The sequence below is a fragment of the Lactuca virosa genome, chromosome 1 (genome assembly GCF_052849685.1).
Source record: "Lactuca virosa cultivar CGN04683 chromosome 1, Lactuca_virosa_CGN04683_v6, whole genome shotgun sequence".
NCBI lineage: Eukaryota > Viridiplantae > Streptophyta > Magnoliopsida > Asterales > Asteraceae > Lactuca > Lactuca virosa.
In genome coordinates, this window is record NC_136426.1 from 143,187,916 (window position 1) to 143,205,290 (window position 17,375).

The following is a 17,375-nucleotide window of genomic DNA, read 5'->3' on the forward strand; positions in this document are numbered from 1 at the left end:
CAGATTTAGCCTTTCTCTTTACCATTTGGTCAACCGAGTTGACTATGGCCGACCGCTTTCCATTGGGAAGAGAAAGCTTTTCTGGATTTCCAATGTTACCATTATCAATGTCCTTGGTAGTTTGGGAAGTCGATCTTCCAATCAAATTTGCTTTACCAGTGCTCCAAATCATTGTTGATTCAGCAGCACCAAGCAAATAGGTAAGATCATTAAGGGTCATGTCATGGTCTGTCATATAGCAGCTCTAAAGGAACTCACTATGTGACTTAGAAAGTGATTGAAGAACCGAGTCAACAATCAGCTTCCTCAAGACCTTGACACCCAACTCTCCCGGCTTGTCAATATGTGACTTCATCTCCAAGATGTGAGCACACATAGACTTTGCTTGCCAATAGGGCTTGAGTGACCTTGAACTTGTGGGTTAGGGAGAATAATTGGAGGAGGTGAAGGAAACAGATTTGGGAAGATCATAGTTGTCTGAACCAGACATCTAAAATGGGAGATATTCAAGTTAGTTGATTTAAGTCCTTAATATAACACCCAATATGAAATATTAAGGCTAGGACCCAACATAATATTTTACAACTTGGAAGAGGGATGCCGTAATCCAAGCTATAAAATATTTTAAGGTAGGCGAATGACGATTCACCAATTTCCACTATGAAAAACGAAATAATTTATTAGGTTTTTACTTGGTTTTGAAACTCCTAGATCTTTTGAGATTCATTGAACTTTTCAATGGCATGTTTCAATCTCGATTGTGCCCTCTTAAATTTTGTGACTGGGATGCCGAGGATCACAAAACAAGGTGTGAATAACCATGCAAATTCACTTGGTACCCTTAGTATTATCACCTAATCGATGTGCCGGTTAACCACACACGCTCCACCGATCTATGATAAACATTAAGTTGCCCTTCGCCACTCTTACTAGTCCATGTTAGTGTGTCGGTTAACCACACACGCTCCACTAACGACTTGGTAAGGTACAAAGTGTGAATTTCATGGGTTAGCACCAAATTCACGTTTTCCTAAGTAACTAAGATTGGGAATTTATAAGTGTTTAGTTACTTAGTATTTATCATTAATACTTTTAATGAAGGGAGAATTATAGTACTGTCAAACCCATTCGGCTAACGACCCTCCACCAGTCAAGGAAGCGGTGGGTGAGAGTGGACACCCATTAAACTGACATTTTATAGGCAGTAACCTTATACCCCCCCTTATAGACCGGCTTCGTGAATGAGGCCTACTAACGGTAAGACTGACTTTGTTCTTATACATATATATAACTATTAACTATTAATATTATAATAGTATAAGGGTTGAATTTTAACTTTTAAAACTCTAAGGGCTTAACTTGGAATTAAAGTATTCATGGGGGGGGGGGGGAACTTTACAAATTCCAAAACTTGAGGGCAAGTTTTGAACAATTCAAAAACTTTTTCAATTCCATAACTTATGAATTTAAAGTAGTTTTAATGAAAACTCTTCAGGTTCCATAACTTGAGGACAAGTTATGGAAGACTTTAAAATCATTTAAGAAAATAAGACTCTTCATTTTTCCTAATTTATGGAAATCTTATGAGTTTTAAAAAATCATAAATGTGACTTTTCATATAACTTGAGGACAAGTTACAAAAACACATTTTATGAACAACTTTAAGATTAGTTTGGATTGAAAACAAATTATCACATAACTTTTCTATTAATCTAAACTAACTCATAAGAACAAGATAATTCAAGTCAAACAATTTTCATGTAATTAGCCTAACCACTAAACTAATACAAAACATGAATCTATTGACAATTATCTTTTGAATTGGATTAGCATGAACATTACCACATAAAAAACAGGTTTACTAGTTCAAAAACAGCTTAGGGTGATGTTTCTAGTCCAATTCCAGCCTTAAAAGTCGAATATATACTGTCAGGGGGTCCAACTCGTCGAGTGCATGAACCAACTCGACGAGTTGGATGAATTTCTTCATGGACTCGGCGAGTCCATCAGTGGACTCGGCGAGTCCATCAGTGGACTCGGCGAGTCCATCAGTGGACTCGGCGAGTACAGTGCCCAGACAGCCAAAATTTTCGAGTTTTCAGCCATTTCAGCAAGTATAACATGAAAACAAGTCTTGGCTTTGATACCACTGTTGGGTTTTGGTATAATACAACATCCTATGGTTCACATACAACCCTAAATACCTTGGATCTATGTTTTCACTAATTATACATGCAAATGGTTTCCAAGGTATTGAACTTATAGCTAGCATGCAATTGTCATACAAACTACATAAAATACTAGATAGAGAAACATACCTTTTGTGTGGCTGGAAGTCTTGATGTATTTGGCCTTAACAACTTAGCCCCAATAATGTGGAAGCCTCAAATGAAGTCACAACACATCAAGGACAAAGGTAGGACTTCAGAGAGAGAATCTCCATGCACTCTAAAACCTTCATGAACTCCAAGAACATGCACACACACTAGTGGTTGCGGTTTTAAGTCATAACATATGTATTTATATGTGTTGAATTCTAAGAGTCATGGGTATAACCCAAACCCATACCCATGGGTTTTATGATCCATGGTTCATGTGGCCCAACTCTTTATGTATCCATACATAAACTTGGTCCAACATGGATCATAAGCCCAACACATATAAATATAACTAATTACCATAATTAGTCCCCATAGTTTTAATTAGTCTCTTTTGATCACTAAATTAATTCTAAATTAATTCTTGATCAATACTAATTAAAACATATGATTTCATATTAATATATTAGAACTTATAATATATTAATAAATCATATATATACTCTTCTCTCAAAAGTCCATCCTAACAAATTGTCCTGATGATATGCAACCCAAATGGACCATGCTACTCTCGGGTCGAATACATACCAATAATAGTTATGGGCTTAGACACCTAATCCAACATTAGTATCGTTCCTTGTGAACATTATCTCTGCTCTCGTATTATTTGATTCGGGGGCTACCCGATCATATGTATCTCTTGTGCTTAGCAAGAGATTTGCTGGAGCTCCGGGGGAGCTGGATTGTCCTCTAGATGATGAGATTGCGAATGATAGGTCCATTCGGGTTGTGAGGGTTCATCGAGGTTGTACTCTCCAGTTATTCAACAAGCAGTATCTGGTTGATCAAGTTCCTATTCCTCTGCGTGGGAACAAGGTCATCGTGGGCATGGATTGGTTGAGCCCTAATCGGGCAGTGATCGACTGTGAGCAGTAGTCAGTGCGAGTTCGGACCCCAAGTGGGGGAGAGTTGGTGATTCAGGGTGAGAGACGGCAGCATGGGCCGGTTATGTGTTCTGCAGTGAGGTCCAGACGCTATCTTCATCAGGGTTGCTCAGGTTTTATCACCTATGCATGGATATCCGGGATAAGGGTAAGATGACCGTGGATGATGTACCGATCATACGGGATTATCCGGATGTGTTCCCGGAGGATGTGCTAGGGGTACCTCCAGAGAGGCAGCTGGAGTTCAGGATTGATTTGGTTCTAGGTGCGGCTCCAATAGCCAAAGCACCATATCAGCTGGCTCCTCCCGAAATGCAAGAGTTGTCTACACAGCTGCAAGAGCTGTTAGACAAGGGATTTATGAGGCCGAGCAGTTCGACTTGGGGAGCCCCGATTGTTTGTAAAGAAGAAGGACGGGTCTCATCGTATGTGTATCTACTACCGGGAGTTAAATAAGGTAACGGTGAAGAACCGTTATCCCCTTCCGAGGATTGATGATCTTTTCGACTAGCTTCAGGGTGCATCTTGGTTCTCCAAGATTGATTTGCGATCGGGTTATCATCAGATGCGGGTCCGAGATGAGGATGTGCAGAAGATAGCTTTCCAGACTCGATATGGAGATTATGAGTTCGTGGTGATGTCATTTGGGCTCACCAATACTCCAGCCGCGTTCATGGATCTCATGAACCATGTGTGCAGACCGATGTTGGATCGGTCTGTAATAGTCTTTATTGATGATATCTTGGTCTATTCCAAGACTCAGGAGCAACATGAGGAGCACTTGATGTTGGATTAGGTGTCTAATCCCATAACTATAATTGGTATGTACTTGACCCAGGAGTAGCATGGTCCATTTGGGTTGCATATCACCAGGACAATTTGATAGGATGGACTTTTGAGAAGAGGTTATTTATGATTGGTTAATATATTATAAGTTCTAATATATTAATTTGAAATCATATGATTTAATTAGGATTGATCAAAAATTAATTTGGAATTAATTTTGTGATCAAAAGAGACTAATTAAATATATGGGGATTGATTTGGTAAATCAATGATTCTTATAGTGTGGGCCAATTGTTATTTAGGATGGGCTAAACCAATATGGTAGTCCATGGAGGTTTAACCCATGGATCCTAGGTAATATGAAAGGTCATGGGCATTAGGGTTTACATGGATCTAACCCTAATCTTGCCACACTATATAAGAAGCCCCTTAGAATCCAAAATCGGGTACTAGATGTTCTAAGAGTTCATGAGCCGATTTGAGTGTAAGAATATTCTCTCAAAAGTCATCCTTTGTCCAAAGGTGTGTTGTGATTCCATTTGAGGTGCAACACTTGGGGCACTAAGATCTTAAGGGCCAAACACAACAAGTTCTACAAGCCACAACCAAGAGGTAACTTTATAACTCAATTCCATGTTGTTTATATCATTTTGTATTCTAGTTGTAGGATTAATGCTTTGGAAACAATATTGCATGTATAAATAGAGAAAATATAGATCCAAAGCATTTAGGGTTGTATGTGCACCATAGGATGTTGTAGTATACTAAAACCCATCAGTGGTATCAGAGACTAGGATTGTTTTCTATTATACTTGATGTTTTATTGGTTTTCAAAGTGAAAAATCGAATTTTCTGCCTTCTGCCGAGTGAACTCGCCGAGTCCACTGGGTGACTTGCCGAGTCCCCTCATAAAATGGCCAACTCGACGAGTCCAGTTCATGTACTCGCCGAGTTGGTGCTCCAGTGGGCAGATTTTTGACTTTTGGCCATAAATTAGATTAGGATCATTATCCAAAACTGTTTTTTGAACCATGAAATGTGTTTTTTCATAAGGTAATGATCATGCTTGTCCAATTAAAAGATAATTGTCATAGTTTCAAGATTTGTATTAGTTTATTTGATAGACTAATTTCTTGTAAATAGTTGATGTGAATTATCTTGACTTATGAGTTTAATCTAGATCATGGAAAAATTATTTCATCATTGTGTTAATTGAAATATTTGAGGAGGAAGAATTTTTGCAAAGTTCTCCAAGTGTGAGTTCTGGTTGAGCGAGGTGCAATTTCTGGGGCACCTTGTCAACCAGAAAAGTATTGTAGTCGATCCGGCCAAGGTCGAGGTCGTGATGCAGTGGGAGGTTCTGAGGTCTCCATCTGAGATTCGGATTTTTCTTGGTATGACTGGTTATTATCGGAGATTCATCTAAGATTTCTCCAAGATCGTTGTTCCAATTACCTGACTGACTAGGAAGTCAGTGACATTTCGTTAGGGGCCTGAGCAGCAGGCAACTTTTGAGACTCTTAGACAACGGTTGTGTGAGGCACCGATTCTGAACCTGTCAGAGGGTGTTGATGATTTCGTGGTTTATTGTGATGCCTCGATCACGGGTTTGGGGACAGTGTTGATGCAGCGGGGTTGCGTGATCGCTTATGCTTCGAGGCAGCTGAAGCCTCATGAGGCGAACTGTCCTACATACGATTCGGAGTTGGAGGCCGTTGTTTTCGCCCTCAAGATTTGGCAGCATTACCTCTATGGGGTTCGTTGTACTATTTACATAGACCACAAGAGCCTGAGGTATTTGATGGGTCAGCCGAACCTAAATATGAGTGTAACATACACGTTTTGAAATCGTGTTATGTAAATTAAAAAGTTAATAATATTATGAAATATTATGAGAAATTGAGTGTTAAGTTCTAACAGATAGTTTTTACTAGAAATGAAGTAAAACTATGTTTAGAATCACTCATAAAATATTGGAAGTCTTATGAGATTCCAATTAAAAGCCAAATAGTGAAATTTAGCGAAAATATAAAATTTGAAATAAGTAAAATTTTATTATTGAAAGTTGTAGATAATCTCGTTAGAAACACGTAGGCGAAAACCTCGTCGAAATCCGAGTTATAACGAAGAAGTTATGACCAATCGAAGATCCGCAATAAAACCGGCACGGTGCCGAATGACGTAAAAAGTGAGTTTTTGATAAACTACTTTTTAGCCTTAGTGATCTAAATGAAAGTCGTAGTATTCGTTAAACCGAGAATTTTACAAGATTTGGCACAATTTTCGAGAAAAAATCGCAAGAATAGTACTGCCACGTCACCCTTCGCATGCGAGGGTTCCACGTGTCGGACACGTGTTCGCTGCTGATTGGACCGCAGTACGCGTGTCACCCGATGATTGGAAATTTCACACTTTTTCACCCCTTTTCAATATTTTTACTATCCCGACATCCCCCGAAGCCCCGGTACTTATTCCAAAGCCCGAAACGTGCCCTGAGATTCCCGAGAAGCCCGAAAAATTTATTTTTTTGGTTTCGAAGCTTTACCTTCGCAGAGCCCGGTTTTCAAGAAAACTCCCGGTTTTCAACGACGAAAGTCATATTTAGAGCCGAAGTGCTGCCCAAATTATTATTTTGACCCCCGGTTAATTCACGGTGAGTTTAATACATAGGAACAATTGTATGTTATGTGTTATATGTGGTATGTACTTTTCCATGTTATCATCTCGAGTTGTTGTATCCGCTATTTTTATAGCAAGGTTGTACCTCTGACTTGAAGTGTATGACATAGGCATCACTTGGGTATTGGTATGAACCGTTGACCATGAAGTGTATGACATAGGCATCACTTTGGCTTCGGTAGAATGATATTCCTGAGTATTTTCCCCGTGTTATTTTTATTTCTGCTATTTATGATAGCAAAGCTATACCTTTGACCATGTGATCAGTTTAAGAACTCAGATTCACAGTGGTACTGGTATGTAGCCTCTGGCCATGTAGAGCATGTCCCCCAGTAAGTGAATGACTCTATTCTATGGCATTGGCAGATGGTTAGACAGGGTGTGAAAACCTGAAATCTACCAAAAGGTTAATCCGAAGTTATATGTCTTCTGTGCCATTTGGGCCAAAGCGTTATTGATGTATATCAAGTATGGAAATTGTTATGTCTCGATGATTGTATATCTTTGAATCAAATCAATGATTGTTAGCGAAAGCTTATCACATTATGCCTTTGTTGTTCCTTGCTCCTATTTGCTTCTGCCATATTGGTATATATATGGCATAACGTTATATTGTATCTATTATTGAACTCACTAAGCGTTATCGTTTACCCCTCCCAATGTTTTAACATAATGCAGGCAATAAGCACCCAGTATAGTTGGAAGACTTAGAATAGTTGTAATATTATTTTTGTATTTTGGTTTAGGTTTGTATAGATTTACAATATCCTGGGTAGTCATGTAAAATCTCAAAACATAGTCGGTTTGTATCCAATCTTTTGTAATGACTTTATCAATGTAAAAATATTGTTTTATGAATATGCATGTAGCATGTTTTGGAGTAACTATATTGTCAAGTATGAAAGTTTGGGTCTTTCAGAAATATGAAAGTATAGAAAGGGGTCCTTTCAATCATGGTATCAGAGCAGTGGTTTAAGTGAACTTAATTCCATGGATTGGTATTTAGACTTAAACTATTGGAAGTTCAATATATGAACTGAATCATTGTAAATATATGGATACAAACCATAGGAAACACTTAAGTGGGGTATTGGGTAGTGATAAACCCTAGCATTCTAAGACATTAAGTTACTTCAAGAATTTTTGAGAATTAATTTATGTAAACTGGAATTTTGAGAATTTCTAGATTTAGACATGAATTGTTAAGTGATGATACAATATGTATCTAGTATACTTTAGGTTGAATACCTAATGGGGTAAGCACTAGAATATTAGGAGGAGATATGCCTTATATTCTATTAAGTGCTAAATGATAAGTAAATATAGCATGCTTTAGGTTTCATACCTATATTGCTATTACTTGAGAAAGTTTAAGGTCTGTTGCCGACCTTGGTTTAGAAAATTTTATGTTCAGAATTCTAAGAATTTCCGTAATAGAATTTACATGAAATTTTTCGAAGTAATAAAGATACTTATGATAGTCGATATTGATAAGTTTATTGATAGACAATCGAAGGATATCGTGAAATAATAAATATGAAGTGTTATCGTAAATAGTGTATTAATATCAACAGAGTGGTATTATGCATTTAAAATATGTAAGATAATATAATAACATCTTTGGAAGAAAGATGTGCGTTTGAAATACATTTGGATGAGATAAATGTTTTGGCATAACCAATGAAGTTGTTCCACCGTTGTTCAGATTAAAGCAGTGATTGTTTATAGAGTCGGAAGAACCGAAGCTGGTGATAAATACTTCGACAGTATTGAAATTAATGTAGTACAAGATTTAGAAGAATTAAATGAAGATCAACGGAAAGGCTAATGAAGCTTTTAGACTCATTAGGCCAAGACTTTGTGATGTAGTATGTAGTTCGAGTAGTAACCCTATACAAGATGTTCAGACTTAGTATTTAATAATACTGAGTGATGATTGACTTCTATCACATCCTTATGGAAGTTCCATTGTGTGTTAAGCCGACTTTAACATACAAGATTGGGATAGTGAAATAGGTTATTTGGTTGTGAAAAGGTTGAGTGGCTTACTTGTTAAAGTAAGGTAGAGTACTTAGTTGAAGAAGATATACACTCATATTATTATATGAGAGGAGATATTGTAGTTAGGAATAACAGAGAACCAAGTTGAAGCTAGTAGAGCTTGCTGAGATGCAGCTATAATGCAGACTTCTTAGGATAGACTCCTATGAAGTAGACTTAAAAGATACAACCATGAGAAGAAGATTTACTCAGATACAGGAATGACGATGTCATGAAAGGATAATGAAACCAACAAATATGCATGATGGTTTGCATGAGTTAGAAGACGACACAAGTAGTTAAAAACTGTTTGTCTCCACGGTACTAGAGTAAATTCTGGCATAGTGTGTCTTGCAAAGTAGACACTACCCGAGAAAGAATTTATATGAAGAATTGGAAGTAAAATTTCTATCGACCCATGGAAAAATATTAGGATATATTAAATCGAGCATATGCGTGAGAAGAATCCTAGAGGGCGAGTATAGGTAATCCAATATATGTTTGATAGAAACGCGAAAACCCTAGTTGAGTCTAGGAGAAATTGTTGTATGTACTTGTTTGAACACACTTAGGTGTGAAAAATTCGCTTTGTGAAAACTTTTGAATGGTGACTTGGGAACTGCGAGACAATACTTGGGACGAGTATGAGTAGGTGTGAATAGTAGTAGAGGCCTATACTACTGGAAGCACAGGACTCACACTTGGATCAGGAAAAGTCACAAGGTTACCAAGAAGCTAGTAAATGATTCCGTTTTATTCATGTATGTCGTTACCTTCGTTTCGGTAATGACTAAGGAAACAATTATCGTTCAAATCTTAATGTCATAAAGAATCGAATCCGATTAGTATAAATTCGCGAAAGGAGTTGATTGGTTCAGATAACCATGTCTTGTATAGTGACGAAACTTCAGTAGGAATACTGAAGAAGTAAATGGTCGAGGTAGTCGATAGAAATATAACAATCTTCATTAAAGGATTGAGCAATCATTAGCCAGAGATGTGACTTGCTATGTGGTGTTACTGGCCAAAAGAAATGTTTCCGCCCTACTCTTACTAGTCAAATGGCGCGGAGTCAAGTTTCCGTTCAACAATCAAAGAGTACTCCAACTAAAAAGGAGGAGGTGCCAAAAGCTAAAAGATGTATATGTCCGAAAGCATGAATTAGAGATACATGGTGCTATTCTTTCTATTCCGAAGCATCCACGTGTTGTTCAAACTCTTTTTGTTTTCTTTATTCCCTCAGGTTGATTTATTCGATCTGATTCTAATGCAAGAGTTTGGTTCGTTATGTGTCTTGTGCGTTATAAAATCAAAGGTCATTAGAATAAGACCATACGAGTTGTTGTTATAGCAAAAGTAAATGCCTTATCTTGGGTTTAGCCTATAAACCAAGAAGGAGCAGGAGTCTGCAATGAGAATTGAGTTTTAACTCAAAGATTAGGATCGAAGTCCCAATAGAGAATGATGAGCTGGTGCAGGTTTGAGCACCGCTAGTAATTAGTAAGTTTGAAGAGTTTGACAATCGTTTGGCAAACCAAAAGATAAATATCGTACATTTTAGATTACCACAGAGGAAGTAAGATAGGACTCGAATGTTGTGACTAGTAATTTTCTCGTAAACTTTAGATCTTCTCACATCTTATTTGATTATGATGCCTCAGATTCTTTCGTGCATTATAAATTCGCACATTCTTTTCAAATTGCTTGTTACACAATTGTCCAATCATTTCATATAGATAACATAGGAAATATATTATTACTTGCTGATAAAGTCTATAGAGATAGTGTTATAGGAATTGAAAGTTATAATCTTCCTGCTAACCTAATTCCTATCTTTGATATTATTCTCGACATGGATTGGTTGTTAAAGAACTACGCGGATCTCTTGTGCTACGAAGAGATGATATGCATCCCTATCGAAAGGGAAGATTCTATTTAGGTCTATGGTGAAAATAATAAATTTCTTTCTTAAAAACTCGTAAATTTATGTCGAAGGGATATTCTACTTATCCGGCTTATACAGTTAATACCTTGAAAGAGGAGAAGAAAACTGTGAATGATAGCCTTTGGATAATTATCGACCGGCTCATTAAGAGTGCATATTTTCTCGCCATACGTACAACGATTCTAATGAAGAAATACGCACAAGTTTGCTTAGACGAAATTGTGGCGAGACATGGTGTGCCACTAAAGATTATTTCCGATCGTGATACTCGCTTCACTTCTCACTTTTGGGCGAGTATGAAGAGTGAATTAGGATCTCGAGTTACTCCCAACACAACTTATCATCCCCAGAAAGATTATTAGACGGAGAGAACAATCCAAGCAGTAGAAGATATGCTTCGTGCATATGTCTTAGAGTTTGGTAGTATCTGTGAACACCATTATGTTGGCATAATGTAGGATAGAAAATCCTTGGTGGTCCTGAAATGATTCAAGACACCACTGATAAGATTCAAATTATACGAGAAAGAATGAAAGTAGCCCAGGATCGACAAAAGACCTGTGTAGAAATGGAGGAGACGATCCATAGAATTCCAAGTGGGTGATACTGAAGGTAACCCCGTGGAAAGGTATTATGAAATCTGAGAAGAAAAGGAGATTGAGTCCAAGATTTATTGGACTTTTCAAAATTATCTAACAAGCATACCGCTTGGAATTGCCTGAAGATTTGGCAGGTATTCATGATGTATTTCATGTAAGATATCTACGTAAATGCTTGAGCATATATGATGAAACGGTACCATTATCCAAGGTGGAACGGGATAATAAACTTATACTTAGGGAAAATAAGAATGAGATAAGAGCGAAATATCCTCATTTGTCCAAATCGTTGTGATTTCGGGTACAAAATCTTCAAAAGGAGGAGGTATTTGTAACATACACGTTTTGAAATCGTGTTATGTAAATTAAAAAGTTAATAATATTATGAAATATTATGATAAATTGAGTGTTAAGTTCTAACAGATAGTTTTTACTAGAAATGAAGTAAAACTATGTTTAGAATCACTCATAAAATATTGGAAGTCTTATGAGATTCCAATTAAAAGTCAAATAGTGAAATTTAGCGAAAATATAAAATTTGAAATAAGTAAAATTTTATTATTGAAAGTTGTAGATAATATCGTTAGAAACACGTAGGCAAAAACCTCGTCGAAATCCGAGTTATAACGAAGAAGTTATGACCAATCGAAGATCCGCAATAAAACCGGCACGGTGCCGAATGACGTAAAAAGTAAGTGTTTGATAAACTACTTTTTAGCCTTAGTGATCTAAATGAAAGTCGTAGTATTCGTTAAACCGAGAATTTTGATAAAAAGAACGCCAAAATCTTACTTCGTATGAGGAAGTTATGATTTTTACAAGTTTCAGCTTAGCAGTAGACAGCTAAAAACTCGAATTTTTGATCGAGTGATTTTTATCCGACACAACCTAAACGAGAATCGAAGGTCTCGTCATTAGTAGTACAACGGTAAAAAGTCTGACGAAAACGGACGTCGGATGAAGAAGTTATGAATTTTTAACGGATTTACCAGTCCCGGTTTGTTAAAAATAATAATATAAAAATAAATTCAAAATTTTCCGACGAAGTCTAAACGAAAGTTGTAGAGCATAATTTTCTCTACGCGTGCACATAAAGAACGACAAAAACGGAGCTCGTATGAGAACGTTATGGATTTTACAAGATTTGACACAATTTTCGAGAAAAAATCGCATGAATAGTACTGCCACGTCACCCTTCGCATGCGAGGGTTCCACGTGTTGGACACGTGTTCGCTGCTGATTGGACCGCAGTACGTGTGTCACCCGATGATTGGTCCGAAGTCGTCATAGGCGCCTCCTGATTGGACCGAAGTCCGGTCCTCTCCTGGTCCGACACGCATCCGAGGCGGCCACTCTTCTCACTTCTCCTTCTGACGCGTGGCTGCTGACTAGCCTTCGCAGATGACTCCTTCGGATCCGAGCCTTGCTCCAGCTGCCGCGTGTCCTTCTTCCTTCGGCCGAAGCTCCGGACCTCGCTACTATAAATAGTAGTTGCGAGACTTCCCGACTAACTTTGGAAATTTCACACTTTTTCACCCTTTTTCAATATTTTTACTATCCCGGCATCCCCCGAAGCCCCGGTACTTATTCCAAAACCCGAAACGTGCCCCGAGATTCCCGAGAAGCCCGAAAAATTTATTTTTTCGGTTTCGAAGCTCTACCTTCGCAGAGCCCGGTTTTCAAGAAAACTCCCGTTTTTCAACGACGAAAGTCATATTTAGAGCCGAAGTGCTGCCCAAATTATTATTTTGACCCCCGGTTAATTCACGGTGAATTTAATACATAGGAACAATTGTATGTTATGTGTTATATGTGGTATGTACTTTTCCATGTTATCATCTCGAGTTGTTGTATCCGCTATTTTTATAGCAAGGCTGTACCTTTGACTTGAAGTGTATGACATAGGCATCACTTGGGTATTGGTATGAACCGTTGACCATGAAGTGTATGACATAGGCATCACTTTGGCTTCGGTAGAATGATATTCCTGAGTATTTTCCCTGTGTTATTTTTATTTCTGCTATTTATGATAGCAAAGCTATACCTTTGACCATGTGATCAGTTTAAGAACTCAGATTCACAGTTGTACTGGTATGTAGCCTCTGGCCATGTAGAGCATGGCCCCCAGTAAGTGAATGACTCTATTCTATGGCATTGGCAGATGGTTAGACAGGGCGTGAAAACCTGAAATCTACCAAAAGGTTAATCCGAAGTTATATGTCTTCTGTGCCATTTGGGCCAAAGCGTTATTGATGTATATCAAGTATGGAAATTGTTATGTCTCGATGATTGTATATCTTTGAATCAAATCAATGATTGTTAGCGAAAGCTTATCACATTATGCCTTTGTTGTTCCTTGCTCCTATTTGCTTCTGCCATATTGGTATATATATGGCATAACGTTATATTGTATCTATTGTTGAACTCACTAAGCGTTATCGCTTACCCCTCCCAATGTTTTAACATAATGCAGGCAATAAGCACCCAGTATAGTTGGAAGACTTAGAATAGTTGTAATATTATTTTTGTATTTTGGTTTAGGTTTGTATAGATTTACAATATCCTGGGTAGTCATGTAAAATCTCAAAACATAGTCGGTTTGTATCCAATCTTTTGTAATGACTTTATCAATGTAAAAATATTGTTTTATGAATATGCATGTAGCATGTTTTGGAGTAACTATATTGTCAAGTATGAAAGTTTGGGTCTTTCTGAAATATGAAAGTATAGAAAGGGGTTCTTTCAATGAGGCAGCGTCGTTGGTTGGATGTGGTGAAGGATTATGATTGCGGGTTCCTTTATCACCCAGGGAAGGCCAATGTGGTGGCCGATGCTCTCAGCCGCAAGGCAGTCGCGGCTCCGATCATAGATATATGCTTGAGGATGACTATGATTACTCCATTGTTAGAGCGGATCCACAAGGCTCAGGTCGAGGCTATGAAGGAAGAGCAACGGAAAAGTGAGCGCATTATGGTTCAGGTGGCTTCCTTCGATTATGATAGTCGTGGATTGCTGTCCCTGCATCGGCAGGTCTGGGTTCCGTGTTGGGGCGGTATACGCCAGGTTCTGATGGAGGAAACCCATAAGTCGAGGTTCTCCATCCATCTCGAGGCGACGAAGATGTATAGGGGTCTTCGTCCGGATTATTGGTGGCCTTTCATAAAGTGGGATGTAGCATGGTATGTGGAGCGGTGCTTGACCTGCAGGAAGGTCAAGGCCGAACATCAACGACCTCACGGCAATATGCAGCCGTTGGAGATTCCTGTATGGAAATGGGAGGACATCACCATCGATTTCATCACGAAGCTTCCCAGGACCACAGACGGAGTGGATTCTATCTGGGTCATCATGGATTGTTTGACCAAGATCGCGCATTTCATTCCGATGTAGGAGAGTATATCTGTAGAAAAGTTTGCTGAGATTTATGTCTGGCAGGTAATGGCACATCATGGGGTACCGGTATCAGTTGTTTCGGACAGGGATGTCCGCTTTACTTCCATATTTTGGAAACGATTTCATGACGAGATGGGCACTCGTCTCCTTTTCAGTACAACATTTCATCCGCAGACTGATGGTCAGAGTGAGCGGACTATTCAGACTCTTGAGGATATGTTGCGTGCATGCATGTTGGATTTTGGTGGGAGTTGGGATACATATCTTCCGTTAACGGAATTTTCATATAACAACAGTTATCACGATAACATTGATCGACCTCCTTTTGAGATGCTCTACGGGAGGAAGTGAAGGACCCCGATTTGTTGGGGCGAGGTCAGTCAGCGGGTCATGGGTAGTACCGAGGTGGTGCTCAAGACCACTGAGCTGATTCAGCACGCTCCAGACAGCTTAGAGTCGGAAAAAGAGTTATACTGACAGATGCCGGTTAGACTTGGAGTTCCAGGTGGGAGATATGGTTCTCCTGAAGGCGTCGCATTGGAAAGGTGTCATCTGGTTCAGGAAGTGGGGCAAGTTGGGCCCCAGGTATATTGGTCCCTTCAAGGTTTTGGCTCGGGTAGCCCAGGTTGCTTATTATCTAGATCTTCCAGCCGAGCTCAGTCAGGTTCATAGTACATTTCAAGTCTCTCAGCTGCAGAAGTGTTTAGTGGATGATTATGTAGTTGTACCATTCGAGGATATTCAGGTGGATGACCGTCTGAATTATATCGAGAGACCGGTAGCAATTTCGGATCGGAAGACGAAAACCTTGAGGAACAAGGTTGTAGAGCTAGTGAAGGTGCAGTGGCAGCACCGCAAGGGGTCGGAGTGGACCTGGGAGCCCGAGGAGGAGATGAGAGAGCATTATCCTGAGTTGTTTGGGGCAGCGGACATCAAGGACGAAGTCTGATTCAAGTGGGTGAGAATTGTAATGCTTGAATCTTGGTAAGTTTCTCTTTTGACCTTGCATTATTAAATTTGTCCCATTTTGACCCTTGAGTTGTACGTGGGCCGTACAACAAGGTACGCTTAGCGTATAAGTGGTGAAGCGAGTATGTGGGGCATACCATGTGGTACGCTTAGTGTACTCATGCGAGGGGATTGATAGGGGTTCTGGATGCCTACGTGGGGCATACAGCTTTGTACGCGGGGCGTACGCAAGGTTTAATGAAAACCCTATTTTTCGGGGTTGGCCATTATTTAAGCATCCTTATGGACTTAAAATTCTAATTATATCAGCCTCCTTGTCCTCATTGCCCTACACTCAAACCCGAATTCCATACTTGTGTGTTTTTAAGCTTAGAAGGCCATTTTGAGGTGTATTTGGTGCTTTGAAGGAATGTGTCCATCCTTGAAGCTTCATTGGAGGAGTGAAGGCTTATAGATCTAGAAGCCCATCATCATTTGGCACTAATTTGAGGTATAAAGTCTTGAACTTGATGCTTCTTAACTTAGATCTCTTTTGGTTTGGGTTTATGGACCCTTTTGGTCTCATTGATGAGATTTTATGAGTTCATATCTTCTGAAGCTTAGAGATGCTACTCTTGGTGTTATTTTGGTCCTTGAGTCATAAATTTGCCACTTTTGAGGTCTGGATCCATCCATGCATGAGTTAAGGCCATTTTCGTGAAAGTTGAATGTTATATTTTGAGTTTGTATTCATTTGGGGCATGCAAAGTCACCAAGCCGGTGACTTTATGGGTCTAGACATTGATTAGGACTCAGATCCGTGGTTTGAACCTTTCGGCTAAGAATTAAGTGCTTAATGGCAAAAGTTGACTTAATAGAGGAGTACGATGGGCGTACAAGTCTGTACGTGTAGCGTACAAGCCAACAAGCGTGTACGCACAACGTACAGCTGAGTACGCCCTGCGTATTTAGTCAGAATGGGTTTCACATCTTTGGACCTTGGTTTGGGCCATTTCATGGACCTAGTTGATTTGGGCCTTAGTGGGCCATCTGAAAACAGGCTTTTGGACTAAGGAAATTATTGCGCTTTAGGGTAAGGCCCATTAGAGGGGTTTGGGCCCAATTTGGAAAAAATTGGGCCATAAGTAGGCCACAAGTGGGCCTTGGAAGATTATTTAGTGTTGCGCCTTTTTTTGTTGTGGATTGGCCTTAGTCATGGATCAAATTAGCCCATGGGTAAAATGGTCATTTTACCCCAAGTATGGAGTATTGGATATTGATTGGAACCCAAGTATTGATTGGGTGTTATTTTGTACTGATAGCTCGAGGAGTCGTCAGGGCAGCAACTAGGGATTTCTTTCTATGAGATTGAGCATTTGAGGTAAGTTTCCTCACTGGGTTTAGCGGGTCGAAGGCACGAATTCCCGCCCTTCTTGTTTATGTTAGTATGCTAGGAGTCTGCGTGACCCTTGCATGTGTTATGTGTTGCTATGTATACCGGGCGGGGATCGATGCCAGGCGAGGCCTGAGGATTGGAACATATGCTAGTGTGATGATCATTATACGTATTAACATGATTATGTGATTGTGATTGTATGTGTATAGTGGGCGAGGCCCAGTGACAAGCGAGGCCTGAGAATAACATATCTATAAACCGAGCGGGGATTGATGTCGGGCGGGGCCAACTGTCGGGCGAGGGCCCAGTATGTGATTTATTATGTAT